Raw genomic sequence first — 20,898 nt, 5'->3', positions numbered from 1 at the left:
GTGTGTCATGTGCACTATAAGTAAATGTCTTATTCACTATGCGCTGTATATGTATAATTGGTTTGATTCAATATTTTTTGAGTAAATGTGATTGCTAATGTGGACATCCCATCCATGGTTGCTGGACTACTGTGTGTACTGTTATTTACTTCTTTCTAATATATTAACAATTTCTTCATTTGCAAATAAATGCAAATGTTTTATGACTAATCAGAAATATGAAGAAACTGCTATCTTTAAAATACAATATAATTTTTTTAGTTTGTGTGAAATTTTGTAAATATAGTGCTAAATAAGAGTTTTAATTATTATTGATATTTAGCAATTTTATGTTTTTTATTTATGTAGCAAACTTCAGTTGATGTAGATGTATACGTATGGATTAAAGTGCCGCAATTCTCCACCATTATGTGTAGGAATAGTATGTGGGAGCTAGGAATTCTATTAAACTGTCCTTATTCTATGAAAATATACCAGTCAAATTATATTTGAATACAGACTAATATTGCTATTCTAAGCAAAACTAATCAGAAACAGGTTGGTGAGTAGTGACAGAATTTGAAGTAAATGATCAATACAGAGAAAATGAACTTTATGGAGTCTGTTGACTGTGCCTTACGAAAAATGTATCCTTCTTTGAGTCTTAATCGATTTGCAATCAGATTACCCAAAGTATTTAACTAATACACCAGCACTTTGAGCAAAAATCTGGTTGCGTTTCCTTGTGTTGTGTTCTTTGTGTTGCTCTTTGTCGAAAGTAAGTTCTGTCGCTGTTTTGGACTCTGTTATGATCACGGATAGTTATTGTCTGGATGAAGCAAGGCCTTCTGCATGTAGGACTCGTGACACACATTGGGTGTATGAACCGTAGAGCAGAGAGTGAGAGGCTTCCTTAGGACTTTGTGTGTCCCGAATTTTCCTTGGACTCTACATGGCACAGAGGATCTGGAAGCAGCAAGCAACAAATCCAAAAGAGTGTGGAGGACTCTTACAAACTCAAAAATAGTACATGCTTAATCATGAACTTTTATATCTTGACAACAGTACAAGAGACATGACATTCATTGTCATCGACATTCTCTGTGTAAACAAGCAAGCATTTACATACTAAATATGACATTCTTTCATGAATATTATACGTGTAAGTAACAAAACATGAAAATCCCTGGTTACAAATCATACTGGTTAATTAATTGGCTTTAAAATATGAATAATACATTACACATTATGAGAAACCTTATTGTCGGGGTATAATATCCAGTTGAATAGTTACCATTCTTAGTAGAATGAGATGAATCATAATCTCTACAATCACTACACATATTTTAAAAGGTACATCGGCTATAATCATTAATTTGTCAGTTATACAAGTGATCACAGGTCATAGTCATTTTCAGAATTATCTATCAAGGCTTGGTATGGTGTATATTTTATAGGGTTTAATCACAAGTACTGGGACTGGGATGAGGATCTCACAATGAAATCTTTCAAAGAAAACCTGCTTTATCTTTGTGTGAAAGTTCAGAAGGTCATGCTAAGGGTTTAAGTTTGTGGAACAAAGAAGGATCTTCTTTATTGGTCAGCTCTGTCATTACAAACCCTAGTTAGAAATTAAGCAGGCATGGGAGAGATGGTCTCCTTCAGCAATTTAGGCACCATGAATTAGTTTTTATGACTCTCTAATGGCTCGGTGGGCTGGTCTCTCTGATTTGTGGAATGTGATGTTGTGTTCATTTGATGGCTTTGTTCGTGGATAATTCTACATTTGCAATATTAAATTGTGTGATAAATCACCATTGTATCAGCCTAACGGCCACCTTGCTCTCTGGATATTGGCATCGGCCATTAAAAAACAGATATCAGTTGACCACTCTGTTATAGAATGCTAGCAATATGGAAAACAGGCATATGGTGAGAAAGTGTGTTTGTGTGTGTTTATGTGTGTTTGTGTGCATGTGTGGTGTTGTGTTTTGGTTTATGAAAGCAACAGACTATGAAATAATGAAATCAATGTGACTGTGTCATGAACACATTGTCTGTTCAGCCTCCCCCCTTAGTGTTGGCATCCACAGGCCTTTGTAATATTTATACAGAGAGAGAGAGAGAGGGGTTTGTGCATGTATGTGTGCATGTGTGTGTGTGCGCCCCTGTGTGTGTGTGTGACATATTTTATTGTTATCTTCTATCCCAATCTGTGCCACAGGATGAGCGTTTGGCCATCACCATCATTTTAGTCAGTGGGTCTCTGCGCTGGCCTCTTCTCTCATAGACAACATCCCCTTCACTGCCACTATGGTGAGGAATACACATTCATACACTCATGAACATACAAACACAAAAATTGGTGAAATTAAAACTCTCATTAAAACTTAATTAAAAGTTTAGAACACTCACTGAAAAGTCAAAATGTTGCTATCAATATATTTTTCATCAAACATTATTTTCTGAAAGGTTGCCCCATATCCTCAGCACTCTGGTCTGAAATTAATGGAGCTGTTTAGCAGACTGTAGTGTGTTTCATGTTTAGGGTGAGAACATGAGTAGTTGATAAATAACATGGACATTAACTTTTACATCAAGATTTTACAGTAGGTAAAATAATTTAAATGTATAAGTATAGATGCTGTAATTATTATTATTATTATTATTACTACTACTACTACTATTATTACTATTACTACCATTAATAATAAGAATAATAAATTTAAACAATTAAAATTAAGTTAAACAAAAATAATAATTCTTTATAATGATGAAAATAATTAGCTTTACCATTTGTTTTAAAATTGTAAAATTTTTAATCATCTTTTGTTTTTTACTTAAATTTGCTGTAAGCAATATGTTAAGTCTTTAATTTTACTCTTCTCACAAAAAAAACCTTCAGGTCATATTTTACTCCAAAATTAACAGTAAGTAATTACTTACTGATTTTTGTAATATTTAAAGGGATATGCTATTTTCACCCTGAATAAAGGAAGATGCTATTTACACCCCAGTGTAAATAGTGGTAAATATTATTCACACCCCAACCCTGGTACAAATAATGGTAGATGCTGTATGCACCCTGTTGCAAATAGTGGCAGATACTGTTTGCACCTCTAATTAAAAACTAACAGTATAGGGCATCAATGCAGCACGTTTATTGTGTTTATTTAGAGTCAGAAACTCTACCCTAACCTCCTTTACAAAAATTAACCATGGTTTTACTACAGTAACCATAGTATCACCATGGTATTTTGTAGTAGAATCACAGTAACCACAAAAATAAACATGTTTCAGGGCTCCAGACTGCGATAAAATGGTCCCAAATGCGACCAAAAATAAATGATTGCGACAATAATTTAAAATCTAGTCGCCATTGGCAACAGTCGGAATGTGTGCTTTCAAATGCGGTTTCGTCAGATATCATCTTGTGAGTTTTTGAATAATACATCTTTAGAGCGTCAGTATGTCTCGTGCCGCTTTTTACCCTTTCTGTTGATGATATGTGCTCGCTGTCGCTGGCTGCATGCAGAAACAGCGCGAGCCATGACGATTTGTGAACAAATTACTCTTTTGAACCTGGTCTTTAAAATGAGTCACCCGACAAGGGCTCGTTTGAACTCAGGAGCTCAGGTTAGCAGACTGAATTTGAATCACTTCCTCAATGAATTAGCGAGTTCACAACTGGGAGCACAGGCATTTAAAAATAATACTCCCATGTGTAATTCGGGCTTGATTATAATTAAAAGTCCCATGTTATGTAGCAAATCTTTTTTATCCCCTGGTTATTATTGATTGGGATTGGAGTAGCACAATAAACTGCATCTGGAATTTCATACATTTATTTTACATTTTATTTGCATATATATATATATATATATATATAAATTCAGCAAAAAAAGAAACGTTCTGTTTTTGGATACTGTATTTTAAAGATCATTTTGTAAAAATCCAAATAAACAGATCTTTATTGGAAAGGGTTTAAACAATGTTTGGTTCAATGAACCAAAAACAATGAATGAACAAGCACCTGTGTATTGGTCTTTAAGACACTAACAGCTTACACAGGGTATCCGCGGGTCCTTAAAAAGTTTTAAAAAGTCTTAAATTTACTTTTTAAAATTGAAGTAAATATCTTAAATAAATTACAAGAAGTCTTTAATTTAGTTTGCTGAGTTATACATTTTTGGGGCGTGAATAGAGGAGATCATTAAAACAGCAGAATCTAAAATCATCTCTATCTCTCTCTCGTGCATCCGTCATTTAGCAGCTGACGCTTGAGTTTAGTGTGAGCGCGTGCAGGGAAGCGCAATTTTACTGAACTCACGATGTTTCAGATGTTATACGTGTATAAACCTTCGTAAACCTATTAGTCCGAAATACAAATGCCATTATTTTGCAATATTTAACGATTTGTGCTTCCTAGTTGTAGACCAATCCTCTTATTTACAAAAATGTCAGCGCATGCTCAGTAAGTGGTGGCAGAAAGCCTGATGATTGTTGCGTTAGATTTGACAGATTAGAGGATTAAAAGAAAGTGTGACACAATGACACATAAATACAAACATATTCTTTGCAATACAATTACTATAATGATATGAGTTAATAACAATCATGTTCGCTATAAATTTATGCTGCAAAGTTGAGAGTTGAAATGATCTCCTTAGTCCAGTCAGCTCAGAAGATGATCAACAAAATCTTTCAACAACGTAATCCAATAAAAGAAAATTTTTTGCACATGGTTTTTGCCACCACTTCCGTATTTGACATTGGTCTAATGCGTCATGTCTTGCTAGAAAGCAAGTGACTAAAGGGAAGGGTCAAAATAAAGGCTACATACTTTAGGCTACACGCATTCTTAATGATTTCATTTAGAGTATTAATGTTGTGTTAACTTATTAACACTTATTAACACATAAATGCACAATCAAATATATATATATAAAAAAAACAATAAAAACATGTCCAGAGACATTCAAGTAGCCTCATTGGTTTTGTATTTACCAGCTAATGAATTCATTTTTTTTATTGCGAATGTGGTCTTAAATTTTTATTTTATTTGGCCTTAAAAGTCTTCAATTTCATTCCTTTGAACCTGCAGTTACCCTGTTACAGATGGTAGGCAATTAAGGTCACAGTTATAAAAACTGTGAGAGACCTTTCTACTGACTCTGAAAAACACCAAAATAAAGATGCCCAGGATGCCTGCTCATCTGCGTGAATGCGCCTTAGGCATGCTGCATAGAGGCATGAGGACTGCAGATGTGGCCAGGGCAATAAATTGCAATGTCAGTAATGTGAGACGCCTAAGACAGCGCTACAGGCAGACAGGAAGGACAGCTGATCCTCCTTGCAGTGGCAAACTACATGCAACAACACCTGCACGGGATCGGTACATCCGAATATCATACCTGTGGGACAGGTACAGGATGGCAACAACAACTGCAGTGCATAAAATCATGCAGATATGGTTCAGGAGCTTCAGTTAATGTTCACATCAACCATCAGAATGGGGATACATTTTGATCTCAGTGATTTGGAGCGTGACATGATTGTTGGTGCCAGATGGGCTGATTTGAGTATTTCTGTTACTGCTGATCTCCAGGGATTTTCATATAACTGCCCAACTCCAAGTTTACTTGATTGTCACTTTCATACTATATAAACAACACCATATCACTGTAGTAACACCATTGTTAATTGCATAGACTCTATGGTTTCCTCCCAAAAACATAAAACATTACTATAGTAAAACAACCTTTTAGTGCTGTTAGCGCGACTGCCGCGGAGTATGCCATATGCCCCAGGAGCTTCTGGAAAAGTTTTAAAGGGACTGTTGTGCCTGGTCTGAAGGTGGCGAGGCATTTCAGCACTGACTGCACGCGCTCGTTGGTGAGGCGTGCTGACATTGAGACTGAGTCTAAATCACAATTAATCAAATTGTTTTTGTAGTTAATCGCGATTAATCGCATATTTTGAAAATGCTGAAATGTGACACTACGTACAATTATTTTCTTGTCAAAGTGCATTTCTTTCCATCTTAAGAATGAAAACAAATAATATGTAACAATATAATGCTTTATTAACATTTTCCAAACAATGCCTTTCACAAGAAATGCACTAAAATAGCACTATATCAAGTAACATTAAATGTTTCCCAAAGTTTAAATAGGAGGTTGACTAATTGAAAGAACTAATTTCCCCATAGGTTGCATATTGCAATGGACATAAAATCTCTTAAAGTATCATCCTCCACAATATTTATCTGCCAGTAGACTCTGGCTGTCCACTTTGTTACAGCAGTAATGAAGCTGCGTTCATGATTCGCATCAGATCGTCACCGCCAGCGGCAAGCTTTGAATTCACCATGAAAACAATTCCAGACAAAAACAATAGGTTACTATCGTAACCCCGGTTCTCTGAAACATCGAGTGGAGAGATCCACCTATGGGAAGGGCATCCGCACCTGACCTCTGAAGAAGCATCCAATTGCACCAAGTCTGGCCTGACAGACAGAAGCGCGTGTCCAATGCACGGTAAGGGACCCGCCCCTTACCAAGTGCATAAAACACTCGTACGCGCTATCTTACCTCAGTGAGCATATTCGCTTCTCGTGCAGCAAGCGGGGCAAGCTTGGTGGATCTTTCCACTTGATGTTTCAGAGAACCGGGGTTACGATAGTAACCTATTGTTCTCTTTCATCATCTCATGTTCGAGATCCACCTATGGGAGATATGGACAGCTCCCCGATTGCCCAATACACTACAATGAGGCCCTGAAAGCCAGAGGACGGTCACCTCGAAAGGCGGTGCATGACACGTCACACGGAAACCACCCCACAAAGTGAGGAAGCCACTTTAGCAACAAAGAATAGCATATGGTAACATGCATTCGTGAATAAACCTGACCGCACTCTCATGGTGAATATATGGTGGCAGGTGTAGAGTAGAAACATGCTTAGTGACTTTAAAGTGCTGGACTAGGCAGCCCAGACTTAAGGAGGGGTGGAGGGCCTAAGAGCACAAAGCTACAAAGAGCCGACACCCAGGACAGAATGAGCTAAAGGGGTTCTGGTGACATCTAGCCGGTAGTATCTGGCAAACGTATGGGGAGAGGCCCAGCTTGCAGCGGCACATATGTCCTGCAAAGAGACTCCCTTAAATAGAGCCCAAGAGGCAGCCATACCTCTAGTGGAGTGAGCTCTGATGCCCTCTGGGGGCTGCACTCCCTTTGATTCATATGCCAAAGATATAGCTTCCACAAGCCAATGAGAAAGGCGTTGCTTGGAAATGGGGTTCCCTGAGTGCGGGGGGCCCCAAGAGATGAAAAGCTGGTCGCTTTTTCTAAACGAGCTGGTCCTGTCGAAGTATGCCCGCAGGGAACGTACAGGACACAAAGTGTTCAACCTCTGATCCTCTGTGGAGGAGAAAGGAGCTGGGTGGAACGCGGAGCGCTCAATCACCTCACACGTGAATGCCGGGAAGCATTTTGGCATAAAGGCTGGGTTGGGCCTGAGAAAAACCTTATCTCCACTGAGAGAGAATTTAGTGCACGAGGGATGAACAGAGAGTGCATGCATATCACTGACCCGCTTGGCAGATGCCAAGGCCAAGTACAAAGCTGTCTTGAAAGACAAATTCTTAAGGGAAATACTCCCCAGGGGCTCAAACGGCTGTTGAGACATTGCGTCCAGCACCATGGAGAGGTCCCATTCAGGAACGACTCTCCTGGGGACTGGAAGAGAGCGACGTGCGCCTTCATAAACCTACGAATAAGGGGGTGTTGCCCCACCGTAGCGCTGTCGAACCCCACATGACATGCAGCGATAGCCGCTAAATAGCCGCTAAATAGACCTTAATAGTGGAAAAGGATCTTCCCTTGTCCATAAGGTCCTGCAAAAAGCATAAGATGTCGGTGATTGAGCACTGATATGACGTTACCCGTCGCCCTTCACACCACTCTTCGAACACACACCACTTACAGTCGTAAAGAGACCGTGTCGAAGGGGCTCTGGCACACTGAATGGTGGCCACAACACATGGGGGGAGCCCCAATGTGTTTAAGTTGGCCCTCTCACGGGCCAGGCCCAGAGGGCCACCCTGTCCGGGTGTGGGTGATAAATTTCCCCGTTCGCTTAAGACAAAAGGTCTGTGCTAAGTGGGAGGGGCCATGGCTGGGCATACAGCAGAGGGATAACCTCTGAGAGCCACGGCGCCTTGGGCCACCTGGGAGCTATCAAAATCATGGTCAAGCTCTGTTCCCTCACCCTGGCCAGAGACGGCGTTATGAGGCAAACGCCGAGGGGGGCGTCCTCGTCCCGTAGCGAGAAGAACATAGGACAATGGGCGTTTTCGCGCGAGGCGAAGAGATCTACGGTTGGCTGGCCGAACCTCCTCCACAGTAGACACACTATCTGAGGATGGAGGCGCCAGTCTCCGTGAGAGCGGGTTTCCCCTTGACAAGAGGTCTGCGCCCCTGTTCAGTATGCCCGGGACATGGGTCGCCCGTAACGACAGGAAGTGCCGCCTGCTCCATACTAGCAGCCTGTGAGCGAGAGCATGCAGCTTGGAGGAGCGCATCCCCCCCGGCGGTTGATATATGCTACAGCTGTCATGTTGTCGCAGCACACCAGCACATGATGCCCCTGCATGCGGGGCAGAAAGTGATTCAGAGCCTTCCACACAGTGAGGAGCTCTAAATAATTTATATGGGCTGAGTGAAGTGTGCTTGGCCACACACCATTCACTGTTCTGCCCTCTTGCGTGGCTTCCCATCCTGTTAAGGACGCGTCTGTCGTCACTACTTTCCGCAGCATAATCGCCCCGAGAGGGGTCCCATGCGCGTAGAACTCTGCGTTCCTCCAGTGGCGCAGCGCTGCTGTGCACGAGCGCGTCACTGTGACAGAGCGGCGGAGATCGCTTAAAGGGCTGAGATGAAGAGTTAAAACCCACTTCATGAACGCCCTCATTCTCAAACGTGAACCAATCGCACTGTTTTATTGCACGAGAGAGAACGTTGTGGGTTAACATTCTGAAATTGTATTTCCTTAAATGTTTGTTCAACACTCTGAGATCCAGAATAGGACGAAGTGAACCATCCTTTTTTGGAATCAGGAAATAACGGGAGTAAAAACCCTGTTGACATTGATGCGGAGGCACCACTCGCACCGCCCCCTTCTCGAGAAGAGAAGAGATCTCGTCTTTCAGAATGTGCGCGGAGCTCTCTTCTGTGTGAGAAAAGATAACTCCGCTGAAACGTGGGGGTTTCCTGGCAAACTGAAGTCTGTAGCCCTTCGAAATGGTGCGAATCACCCATTCTGGGGCAGACACAGACTGCCAGGCTGTCACGTGTGACGTGAGAGAGCCCACACTCACCAGCGAGTTGCCTAGGGCAGGCAATACAACCGGATTGTTCATTTGTGATACAATGGCGCCATCTAGTGGACAACTTAGGGGCGACATGTAGAATTTCAGAGGAACAACAGTACTTGGCAGAGCTTTCGCTCTCAGTGTTTGATATTTTTGTTGTTCTTGTTTTTTTGTTATTTTTGAAACACACACAGGGAATTGAACCTTTATTGAATGTGTGTGAAATGGTTTGTGCAAACTGTGAAGAGACTGTGGTTGAGCACTTTCAATAGTGGTAGGGCAGTGATTTTCCCCCCAGTTCTGGAACTGGAAGCTGGGAGGGGAATTCTTTTATGGACCACACCTGAACTTGTGACATGTCCATATTGAACTGGGGTTGGGCACCCGAACGAGGGAAAAGGGGCCCTCGAGCTGAGGACTTCCTCCTTTTGGGTAAAGGGGGGGAAAAACTCAAGCTTGTGTCCACTGGGCTGGTCGCCTGAAAACCTGGACCGAGAAGCCCCTGGAGCTGAGCATCAGGTAGGCCTCTTCCTCTTACCGTCCGACGGGGTAGAGTGGGTGGGCTTTTTCGCTGCAGCCGCCGCGAAGGATGTCTTACCCCAGGGCTTAGGAGGATGGTTGGGCTGCTGGCTAGGCTGCTGGCTGGGTGGCATGCTGCGAGCCTTAGGCCTGGCTGTGTTATGGTACGGCCGTCCTGTGGCTGGGGCCTGAGGGGGCCGTGCGGGGGGCTGGTGTGGAGTGGCCTTTCTAGGCAGGCACAGTTTAAACGCCTCGTCCTCCTTCTTCTTATCATCGCACCACTGTTGCATAAGTGCCCGTTCCCCCACAACACATAGGGCCATGGAGCGTCTGCCGGCTTGGACGGCCTGGCGGGCGTTACGAAGGACCAGGTCGTTCACGGTAACGATCTCCTTCCACAGCGTCGGCGATGGCTCGCCTTTCTCCAAATGAGTACTCATGTCCTCCAACAGCTCGGCCTGGTAGGCCGAGAGGAGGGAGGAAACATTTAGAGCCCGTACTGCGAGAGCCGAGGCCTTGTACGAGGCCTGGAAGACAGATGCTGAGAAGCGGTCCATCTTATTAGGGAGAACTGGCTTAGGAGGGGCCAGTAACCCTCCCTGCGAGGGGTTAAGGTGTCTGGCGATTGAGGGCTCGATGGTGGGAGGGTCGCCCATGCCACACGCTGCCATATCCTTAACCTCCAGACCCGCTAAGCCGTGCTTAAGATCTAGCGGGTCCTTCCAATAGTGTCGCATGTGCTTAGCGCACGCAGGGAGTACAGGCATGAGCTGCTTCCTAGGACTGGGAGGGGGACCTAGGAGTTTGCCGTCATACACATCCCTCTCTTGGTCGGCGGAGTTCTGGAGGGCCGGCCATTCCATGCCGAGACGAGCGGCCGCTCGCTCACACACCTCGAGAAGGACCGCATGCGACAGTGTAGCCGAGCCGCTAACTGGGGGAGCTTGGGCGGACGGGGTGGTTTCCTCGTCGTCCGAGCCCTCAAGTATAGCGGGGTCCTCGTCCTCGCCTGAGCCGGGCGGCTCGTAGTCGAACGAGGAAATACCGGGAAGGATTTCCTCGAGTAGGCCCTCGTTAGACTGGTCAGCCCAACTGAGAGCAGGCATGCTCTGGGAAGTCCCCGGAGCTGTAACGCTTTCACCTACTCCAGCGTCCGAGTCGTAATGTTCGTCCGTGCTTTGGGAGAATGCAACTTTGAGTCTTCGTCAAAGAAGCTTCCTAGGCAGGGCGAGGCAATGGGTGCAGTTCTCAGGAAGTGAAAGCGCTTCCTGCGCGTGTCTTAGTCCCATGCACACCACGCAGAAGGGATGGGCATCCCTCGCGGCAATGAGTGAACCGCAGGCGGCAGGGCATGCACGCGACTGCACGTCCGGTGGGTTAGTGGGACCGGAGAGTTTGTGATCCATCAGAGAGGTGAAAGCTGAGAAACAGGCGGGCAGCCTGAGCAAATCCAGGTAGCGAGCGTGGGTGGCTTGCAACCCGAAATAATCGCAACTAAACGCAACCGTCTGACAATCACGCCTGGCGGAGGCTGATCGAATGGATATTTCCTCCTGTTGACTGTGGTGAAGTCAGCGAAAACCGTAGAGCTGCGAAGCAAAGAGGTCGCGAGAAGCGAATAACAACTGAGGTAAGATAGCGCGTACGAGTGTTTTATGCACTTGGTAAGGGGCAGGTCCCTTACCGAGCATTGGACACGCACTTCTGTCTGTCAGGCCAGACTTGGTGCAATTGGATGCTTCTGCAGAGGTCAGGTGCGGATGGATGCCCTTCCCATAGGTGGATCTCGAACACGAGATGATGAAAGAGAACGTCTCTTTCTGCATTTTGGCTTCTGTGTTAATTAAAATGTGCCTTACAAGTCACATCTGGGCTTGTTTTGTACATTAAATAGATCTAAGAGCTCCTTTCTCCATCATTTTATCACTGACAGGGAAGTGCTGTCAGAGATTCTTTTATTTACTGGGATAACAATCTCCGCAGCTCTATCATAGGAGAGTATTATGACAGTACTGCATTTTTTCATCCTTTTATTCTCATGGACCTTACAATTATGTATTTACAATCGCTTTCCACTCCTAATTCATATACAAACAAATAGCAAAGAAACTAAACGTTTATCCAATCAGAATTTATTACTCGATGCTTACAAGCAAAGTGTGACAACTGTTTCACATATCGCATGCCCGAAGCCATGATCCTTAGCCGAAGCAGCGTGTGAGTCTGAGCTCCTCCTTGTCAGGCCTTCAGAATTTCCACAGAATCCTTCAGTGCAAACAGGGCAAATTAATGGGCATCTAAAGTCAGATTGTCAGATTCATCAGCCAATCAGATTGATTTATTTGTTTTTGGTAGGTGTGGTCTTTAGGATATGTCCCAGTCCAGGCCTTCTAGTTGGCCTTGAATGATGCAATCACACTTTAAGTGATGTACGAAATTTGAAAGCGAAGAGTACGAGATCTTGCTGACGAGTTGCTGTCATCACCATTGAGAGAGTGATCCTTATGGATTTAAAAACCTAAGATGTTCTGCATGATCATGCGATTGATTAATTAAACAGAAAAGGAGGGCTGATTTTCTCTTCAAGCAAATTGGTAAGTGCTTTTTGCATTGTTATATCAACATCAGGAGTTTTCTAAGTGTAAATTAGGCTGCTTGAGTATTCAGTTTCAAATAAAATTTTGAAAAGTAACCATGTACACTGATGAAACAAAATTTATTGCAAGCATAATTTTAATCACAAATATTGTTTTTGACCTCCTTGGTTCTGGCTTTCATGCATGGATGTATTTTTAAAATGTCAATTGGTATTATTAGTTGACTTCTACATAATGTATCATAGGCATACGGTATCTTATCCATTGTGAAACTGTGTTTTTTTAATGGCATGAATCGCCATGAAGGCCTAGACTTAAAATGCATGGGCCGTGGCTGATTATTATGTATTTGTAAAGTTTCAGGGATGATAAGGAGGACACGAAAGGCGAGTTGCTCCTCTCAGGTAAGGATTTTTAATGGACCCACTGCAGTGCTCACTGCTCCACAATAATGATTCTTCAGCTTCACAATAATACATTTACAGCTTCACAATAATACTTTTACAGCCTCACAATAATACTTTTACAGCTTCACAATAATTGCAAAGCACGTACCGGACACAGCAACGAAGGGGCTGGGTCTGCCTCCTCCTGGGGCAGCGCTTGCAGGTTCACTACCTGGTCTCTGAAGGGCGTGGTTGGAACCTTGGGCACGTAGCCTGGTCGTGGTCTTAGGATCACATGTGTGTCTGCCGACCTGAACTCCAGGCAAGTGTCGCTGACAGAGAACGCTTGCAGGTCCTTGACCCTCTTGATGGAGGCGAGCGCGATCAAAAGTGCCATTTTCAAGGAGAGGGCCCTGAGTCCAGCTGATTCTAGTGGCTCGAAGGGGGGTGTCTGAAGGCCTGAGAGGACCACTGAGAGATCCCAGGAGGGGAACAGGCTTGGCTGGGAGGGATTTAACCTACATACACCTTCAAGGTGGATGGGGACAGCCTGACATGACTGCGCACCTTTGTGTGTCTTCGCCCCGAGAAGAACACCGATTCTCGAACAAGAGCCACTTAAAGCCACGTAAAGTTGCCTGGTAGAAGGGGCTCTGGCTTGGTTGATCGTGTCTACGACAGCAGGTGGTAGATCAGCTATATCTTCCACATCCCGTCCAGGTGCCAGATGTGGAGGTTCCAGAGGTCTGTCCAGGGTTTGAATGTTTGGCGGCAGGCAGGGGTGAACATTGCACGGTGCGTGCCGCGGCGCCATGCTCGTCTCGGGACTCGAGTCTGTAGCCAGTGCTGAAGCAGTCTCATATGCATCAACCCCAGCGGCGCGACTGCCGCGGAGTATGCCATATGCCCCAGGAGCTTCTGGAAAAGTTTTAAAGGGACTGTTGTGCCTGGTCTGAAGGTGGCGAGGCATTTCATCACTGACTGTGTGCGCTCGTTGGTGAGGCGTGCTGACATTGAGACTGAGTGTAACTCCATGCTGAGAAAAGAGATTCTCTGAACCAGGGCGAGCTTGCTGTTTTCCCAGTTGACCTGAAGCTCTAAACGACTGAGGTGCCTGAGCATCTGGTCTCTGTGGGCACATAGTAACTCTCGGGAGTGGGCCAGGATGAGTCAGTCGTCGAGGTAGTTGAGTATGTGAATGCTGGCTTCTCGGAGCGGGGCAAGGGCTGCCTCTGCGACCTTCGTAAAGACGCGAGGGGAAAGGGACATGCCGAAGGGGAAGACCTTGTACTGATACGCCTGGCCATCGAACGCGAACTGTAGAAAGGGTCGATGTCGAGGCAGTATTGAGACGTGGAAGTATGCGTCTGTCAGGTCTACTGCTGCGAACCAATCTAGATGCCAGACGCAAGTTATAATATGTTTCTGCGTGATCATTTTGAACGGGAGTTTGTGTAAGGCCCGGTTGAAAACTTGCAAGTCCAAGATCGGTTGTAAGCCACCGCCTTTCTTGGGTTCGATGAAGTAAGGGCTGTAGAGACCCTTCTTCATCTCAGTTGGAGGGACAGGCTCTATCATGTCTTTGAGCAAAAGGGTCGCGATTTCTGCATGCAGGGATTTGGCATGTTCACCGAAAAGCATTTCGTTTTTGCATTCCAGTAATGAGAAGTGAGTGGGAAATAGTTTAATTGTCATGAAAATAATGTCACAGATTCCCCCAAATACCCCATGTAGTCTCTTAATTAAAATGAGGTCATAAAACTGCATGCATAATAATTATAAATTCATTTAAAAAATGTCTAATAGTTTTAGATGGCATATCCAGCATGCCAAACTGCAGCACACTGTACTCACTGCTGTGACATGTCATGTGAACTTCCCACATTTTATTGACAAATAGGTGAAAATAGTCCATCTTATCCTCTATAGTCACCTCAAGTGTGTGAGGAACAGTAGTGAGTGATGATGTGTTATCAGAGCAGAGCCTGAATCATGTGTATCATAAAGAACACGTGCTGTGAGCTGATATGATGAGCATGGCACCAAACAGACACAGAGCTGTGCTGCAGATCGCTCACTGCCAAATGAGCAGACGGGAAGAATGCAGGGCAGATGAAGAGACAAGTCACTCCAGAAATCTTTTAGCATTTCAAAGGCCTTTTCATTTCATCCTTCTCTAGCATTTTCCCCACATTAAATTTGCTCTGTCTATTTTGCCCTCTTTTCGCACTTACCTTCTCTCTCTTGTATGTACTCTAATGTAGAAGTAGTTCATTTGTAAGAGTAGTTCACCCAGATATTTTGCTCTGTTCCTCACTCAAAGCTATTGTATGGCTTCGTAAAACTTGGAATATCACACACGACTCATGGATTACTTTTATTATACTTTTATGATGTTTTTCTCCTTTTGGAGCTTGGCATTATAAATCACAATCTCCTTTTTTGTATGGAAAAGAGCTGCTTGTACATTCTGTCTAATCTCTCATGTTGTGTTTCACAGAAAAAAGAAAATATAATGAGGTTGGAATTAATTAAAAAATTAAACTCCCTTTAAGAACTCGATTTGACTCAATATCTCACTCTTTCTGTTTCTTTTTCTCTAGATCTGTTAAATGGAGAGGTAAACAGAGTGAAATATACTTAAGCTCTCAGCATACACTTGTGGTGGTTATGGACCATACTAACTGTGAAGGTCTTGTCACTGTATAAATAAAGGAAAACTAACCTCTCTGTAGTTCCACAAACATGCCCTCTCCAAATCTGGACTAAAAATTACATGCACTTCATGTCTGTAGTGCAACAAGTGTGCCTACTCCTAACTTCAAAATCAGCTTGCATTCAGATATTTCTAACTGTTTGTCACACAACATATTTGCTTTGCATTTTCTGTGGTCAGTCACCCATTTCAAAAATTTTATGTATTGACAAGAAAATATCACACCATCCATAAAGCAATTTTAAATTGGCCAACACGCACTCCCTATGCTTTAGGTCCAGATGTATCAGGTATGATATGTTCAGTATGAGCATTCTATGCTCTTTCAAACATGAGAGAATAACACATGTTCACATGGACGTTTGAACATCTGATCTGCAGATCAAAACAGTGTCTAGAAGCTGCTACTTCTGTCCTCCTCGCTCTGTTAGTAGAGCTCCTTTTGTCTCCCATGCCATTTGATGGGTGACTATGGAATTAAATTGCATCTGCAATTGCAATACCACCAAAGTGCTTGAGGGATTTAATAAAGGTGATCATAAAGAATAAACTATTTTGACCATTCTTTATCTGTGTAATCTAAGGTCCTGCCTGTGCGATAGACCTTTATACTGGAAGATAAACTAACCATTGATAATTTAAGCTATATTTTCATGAAATATTTCCCAAATGGGAACCCTGAAAAACAGTGGATTCACAGGAAATCCCACAGCAGCCTCCTGAAGAAAACCCAATGATCTTTTTCTTTTGAAAAATGTGTCCCTAATATAGTATAGTTATTTTGGTTCACACCTTCACAGACATATTATGCACACTGGATTTACATCTTACGGCCCTATCTGTATCTGACTGATAACATTTAAATTTGTAGATGAGACCGGGGCTTGTTGTCACACATTCTTCTCAAGTGCATATTCCTCAAGCTAGGTTTACTTTTGAAAGTCAATGTTATATTGGCTTATAAATAAGTGTGTGGGTGTGGTGTGTGTGTATATATATATATATATATATATATATATATATACACACACCCACACCCACACACTTATTTATATATATATATATATATATATATATAACAATTTCTTATAACTATATACTGTGTGCCTGTATATATATATATATATATATATATATATATATATATATATATATATATATATATATATATATATATATATATATATTTGTCATGTTCTCTGTTGTCTTTTGTTTTTGTGCTGTTATTTTGAAGTTTAGTTTAGTTCCTGTTTCCTGTTTGGTTTTAGTAGTCCTTTTGTAGTTTCATTTTATGATTGGTTTTCCCCTGATTAGTTCTCATTCCCTGATTATTTCACCCAGGTGTTCCTTATTCCCTTGTTTGTTCCTTTCTGTATTTAAGTCCTTGGTTTCCCTGTCTCCTGTGTTAGTTCTCGCATGTTTTTGATGATCTGTGCCAGGTCTTCCCTGTTTGCTTGTTTCTGAGTTTTTCCTATGTTTTTGAATAAACTGCTGCGTCTAGATCCTCATTCTCCGCCTGCTTCGTCACAGTAGAACTGACCAACCATTATGGATCTAGCAGCTGTCAGAATTCTCCTCCTCAGGCAAAAGGACCGTCCAGTTGAGGTTCACGTTCGTGAGTTTTTAGATCTGGCAAATTTAGTGGACTACCCAGAATTTTCCTTGGTGGTTTTCTTCAGAGCAGGTCTCTGTAGTTCACTAAAGGAGCTGTTGCCTCCGGCAGAACCTCACTGGACGCTCCTTGAGTTTGTGGAGGAGACTCTACGAGTGAGCGGCTCGCCGTTCACTGTGGGTGTAGAGGAGGAGGGTTTATCATCTCCTCCCACTGAGGTCACCCCCCCAGACTTCCATGGCTCATCCCCCTATGCCTGCCACGGCCAATGAGCCAATGCCCACGCCTGCCACGGTCAGTGAGCCAGAGCCCACGGCCACCGAGCCGGCATTGCCAGCTCCATTCGCTCGGAGGAGGAGAAGAGGAAAAACTTCTGCTCCCCAGTCTCCACCTGCCACGGTCAGCGAGCCAGAGCCTACGCCTGCCACGGTCAGCGAGCCAGCGCCTGTAGCCTCGACCGTCCCAGAGCCAGCGCCTGTAGCCTCAACCGTCCCAGAGCCAGCGCCTGTAGCCTCGACCGTCCCAGAGCCAGCGCCTGTAGCCTCGACCGTCCCAGAGCCAGCGCCTGTAGCCTCGACCGTCCCAGAGCCAGCGCCTGTAGCCTCGACCGTCCCAGAGCCAGCGCCTGTAGCCTCGACCGTCCCAGAGCCAGCGCCTGTAGCCTCGACCGTCCCAGAGCCAGCGCCTGTAGCCTCGGACCGGTCCCAGAGCCAGCGCCTGTAGCCTCGACCGATCCCAGAGCCAGCCTGTAGCCTCGACCGTCCCAGAGCCAGCGCCTGTAGCCTCGACCGTCCCAGAGCCAGCGCCTGTAGCCTCGACCGTCCCAGAGCCAGCGCCTGTAGCCTCGACCGTCCCAGAGCCAGCGCCTGTAGCCTCGACCGTCCCAGAGCCAGCGCCTGTAGCCTCGACCGTCCCAGAGCCAGCAGCCATGACCGTCCTAGAGCCAGCGCCTCTCGAGCCTTCCAGGGCTCCGCCTCTCGAGCCTTCCAGGGCTCCGCCTCTCGAGCCACCCAGAGCTCCACCTCCCGAGCCTCCCATGGCTTCAGTTCCCGAGCCTTCCACGGCTCCACCTCCTACGGCTCCGCCTCCCAGGGCTCCGCCCATCGAGCCTCCCATGGCTTCAATTCCTGAGCCTTCCGCGGCTCCACCTCCTACTGCTCTGCCTCCCAGGGCTCTGCCCCTCGAGCCTCCCATGGCTTCAATTCCTGAGCCTTCCACGGCTCCGCCTCCAGAGCCTTCCACGGCTCTACCTCCCAGGCCTCCTGACCCTGTTCCAGTCCTGTGGCCTCCTCCCAGGCCCCCTGACCCGGCCCCTGTCCTGTGTCCTCCTCCCAGGCCCCCTGACCCGGCCCCTGTCCTGTGTCCTCCTCCCAGGCCCCCTGACCCGGCCCCTGTCCTGTGTCCTCCTCCCAGGCCCCCTGACCCGGCCCCTGTCCTGTGGCCCCCTCCCAGGCCCCCTGACCCTGTTCCCGACCTGTGGCCTCCTCCCAGGCCTCCTGACCTGGTCCCTGTCCTGTGGCCTCCTCCCAGGCCCCCTGACCCTGTCTCTATCATGTTGCCTCCTCCCAGGCCCCCTGACCCAGTCCCCGTCCTGTGGCCGCCTCCCAGGCCCTTGTGCCCCCTTGGACTGCCTGTCTGCCCCTTGTGTCCCCTTGGACTGCCTGTTTTCCCCTTGTGTCCCCTTGGACTGCCTGTTTGCCCCTTGTGCCCCCTTGGACAATTTGTTTTTGTTTTTTCTTTTTTGTGCCTTTTTGGAGCATCTGGAATCCGCTCCTTAAAGCGGGGGCTCTGTCATGTTCTCTGTTGTCTTTTGTTTTTGTGCTGTTATTTTGAAGTTTAGTTTAGTTCCTGTTTCCTGTTTGGTTTTTGTAGTCCTTTTTGTAGTTTCATTTTATGATTGGTTTTCACCTGATTAGTTCTCATTCCCTGATTATTTCACCCAGGTGTTCCTTATTCCCTTGTTTGTTCCTTTCTGTATTTAAGTCCTTGGTTTCCCTGTCTCCTGTGTTAGATCTTGCATGTTTTTGATGCTCTGTGCCAGGTCTTCCCTGTTTGCTTGTTTCTGAGTTTTTCCTTTATGTTTTTGAATAAACTGCTGCGTCTAGATCCTCATTCTCCACCTGCTTCGTCATATATATATTTATACACACATGCACACAGTATATATTTATTTTCGGAAGAAAATTGGTAATTTACCAAAGTGGCATTCAGCTGATCTCAAATTATAGTCAGGACATTGCTGATGTAAAAAAGCACCATCACTATTTGAAAAGTCATTTTTGATCAAATCTAGACAGGTCCCATTTCCAACAGTCATCACTCCAACACCTTATCCTCGAGTAATCATAATAAATTGCTAATTTAGTATTAGAAAATTATATCAAACACATTTGAAAGCTATTTGTTTTGTTAAATGAAGCTTAACCTTGTCTTTATGTTTGTTTTTGAGTTCCCACTCATAGACTGGCATGTCTTAAGGTCAATATTAGGTTAAAAATGTCAAAAAAGAAACAGCTTTCTCTAAACTCATCAATGTTTTGAGGAATTAAGGCTATACAATGCTTGAAATTGCAAACAAACAAGATTTCATACAAAAGTGTACATTAAAGTCTTCAAAGACAAAGGACAACTGGCTCTAACAAGGACAGAAAGAGATGTGGAAGGCCAGATGTACAACTAAGAGGATAAGTACATCAGAGTCTCTAGTTTGAGAAATAGATGCTTCACATGTCCTCAACTGACAGCTTCACTGAATTCTACACACTCAACACCAGTTTCATGTACAACAGAAGACTCAGGGGTGCAGGCCTTATGGAAAGAATTGCAAAGAAAAAGCCACTTTTGTAACAAAAACAAAAATAAATGGTTAGAGTGGGCACAGAAACACAGACATTGGTCAACAGATAACTGGAAAAGAGTGTTATGGATCTTAACCCCATTGAGCTTTTGTGGGATCAGCTAGACTGTAAGGTGTATGAGATGTGTCCGACAAGACTATGGTAAATGTGGGGTAAAATGTCACCTGAGTATCTGGACAAACTGACAGCTAGAATGCCAATGATCTGCAAAGCTGTCATTGCTGCATGTGGAGGATTTTTTGATGAGAACTCTTTGAAGTAGTTTAAGAAGTTCTGATTTTTTTTTTTTTTTTAAATTGTAATAGACATTTTTCATGTTATCAATGTCCAGATTATACATTGTGATCAGTTGAATGCCACTTTGGTGAATAAAAGTACCAATTTCTTTCCATAAGAGGAACATCTATACATTATTCCAAACTTTTGGCCACCAGTATATATGAACACAGTACTGTGCAGAAGTCTTAGGGCACATTAGATGTTTCACAAAATTTTTTTTCTTAAGATGCCTATTTTATATCTTCTGCTTGAGTGTGTCAATAGGAAAAATCTATTTTAGATTTCCAAACAACCCTTTCAAAAAGAAAAAACAATACTGGACCACATTGTCAAAATGGAAGCTTCCATTAAACACCCTTTTTAGAATGTATCCCAATGTGGTTTTATTGTGCTCAATTTTTAACTACGTTTGGAACAATGAATTAATAAATATATATATATATAGATTGGAAAGGGAGGACACAGGGAACTTGATACTTTGACTCAAAGGTAAACTTTTAATAACAAAACTCAAAATCACTCTTCAGCATCACACACATTAGCTTCAGTAAGTCTGTTTCAGAGGGGTAGCTCTCTCTCGG

The 20,898-nt window shown here is 44.2% G+C and overlaps 1 pseudogene; it reads left to right on the top strand.

Annotated features, from left to right (window-relative positions):
• Window positions 1–20,898, top strand: part of LOC127646599 (P protein-like) — a 259,274-nt pseudogene that overhangs the window by 186,329 nt on the left and 52,047 nt on the right.

This window comes from Xyrauchen texanus, chromosome 7 (genome assembly GCF_025860055.1).
Source record: "Xyrauchen texanus isolate HMW12.3.18 chromosome 7, RBS_HiC_50CHRs, whole genome shotgun sequence".
NCBI lineage: Eukaryota > Metazoa > Chordata > Actinopteri > Cypriniformes > Catostomidae > Xyrauchen > Xyrauchen texanus.
Note: the sequence above shows the minus strand (reverse complement) of the source record. Positions and strands in the feature narration are given on the sequence as shown.